Genomic DNA, 1857 nt, shown 5'->3' on the forward strand with positions numbered 1-1857 from the left:
TTCCAACCTACAATTCTAATGATTAAAAGTATGAGAGAAACCCATTGTTTCTGGGTACTTCGTATCTACAATAGACAGATTCATTGGCTTAATTATTATCAGTACCATAATTTTTTGTTATTCTTACGACACAAGGAGTTCATTTTTATGATCAAACGATGCATGATAAATGAGCAAAAGAAATTTCAAATGTAACAGATAGAATAAAAAGATATTGATATTGATATTGATATGTGTATGGGTACAAGACGAATGATTACATAGTACATTGTATATATTGAATACATAGTACATTATATGTGTTGTTCACTTTAATACACAAATTATTATTACTTACCGAGTACAGTGAGTAATGATAAAAATATGTCTACAGTGATATGTCCCAAATCACCAGGTAATTTTAATTCTTTGTTTTTAGTATAACCTAATGATTAGCTTAGCTTTTCTCATTATGAGACAGAGCCATCAGTATGAGCAACATCTATCCATATCATATTGAAACACTGAAGCGTTAGTTTCTTTGCACCATGGAAGTTCAACAGGGCTGGTGCTTCCCGTAGATCTTCCCTTTCCACTCTTCCTTTTCTGCCATTCCACACTTTCCTCCCCTCTCATCCCCTCCAACTCCCATTCCCCATCCCCATCCTCATCCCTTCCCACTTCCCTTCCAACCACCTTCCTCTCCCATCGTCTCCCCAAATTATCAACATTAAGTTCCAACGGGTCACGGGTGATCTAGTCTAATATACAAGTCATTTACTTTGCCAATGCTAAGTAATTCCAAGTACCTAAAGAATTAAAGTATTCATCAGAATAAAAAAAAACTATTAAAAATGCAAATATATGCCTCATAAACTCATTCCGAAGAGCGTCAGATGGAGTCAATTTGTTAATTGAGAGAATAATATCTATTACCTGCTCATTAAGGTGTCAAAGGTTGTGTCAAAAGTTATTTTCACCTGTCAGTTTCCCTACAGTCGTTTCTATAGACGACTAATGAGTCAGTTGCTCTTATGAGGGATCAGTTATCTTGCACCTCATAGTCATGATTTTGTAACTAAAATAGAGTGAAGGAAATACTACATCTATCTATTTATTTATGAATATAGACACATACATACCATACGCACACATGTATATGTTCACGTGTATAAACACACACACGCACACACATACACACACACATACATATATATATATATATATATATATATATATATATATATATATATATATATATGGTTGTGTGTGTGTGTGTGTGTGTGTCTGTGTGTGTGTAACTCCACCTTACCTTGTATTTCCACTGTTGAAGCTCTGCGTTAACTGCAACAACCTTCCTCTCTCATCTGTACGTCTTCGTTTTTCTTACCTTAACTGTTTTCGTAGCTGCGGGAAAAAGGAGGCAGAGAATAAAGATTAACAGATGGCTGTGACCAATGGGTAGCTAACATTCATACCACAATACGATTAAAAGTGGGATCTTGAATGCCCTCAGCCTACCCAAGTGCATATATTCGCAGATTCTCTCTCTCTCTCTCTCTCTCTCTCTCTCTCTCTCTCTCTCTCTCTCTCTCTCTCTAGTGTCCAGGCCTATAAGAAATCAAAATTCGTGATTGTTGCCCAAATTTAAAGAATTTCACTAGACCAATAAATTGTATTCTATCTGAATGAACAAACACTTGTTTTTGAAAGAAAATTTTCGTTATCATATTTATATTCAACTTGACCGTCAATGATATGGAAATGGTGGGTATATCAATCAATAGTTTTAAATTACTAAAAAAAATATTTTAAACTTTTAAACTTTCGAATATTATTAATTTAAAATATGTATCGTCCATTTATTCAAGGTCATGC

The sequence above is a fragment of the Macrobrachium nipponense genome, chromosome 7, assembly GCF_015104395.2.
Source record: "Macrobrachium nipponense isolate FS-2020 chromosome 7, ASM1510439v2, whole genome shotgun sequence".
Classification (NCBI taxonomy): domain Eukaryota; kingdom Metazoa; phylum Arthropoda; class Malacostraca; order Decapoda; family Palaemonidae; genus Macrobrachium; species Macrobrachium nipponense.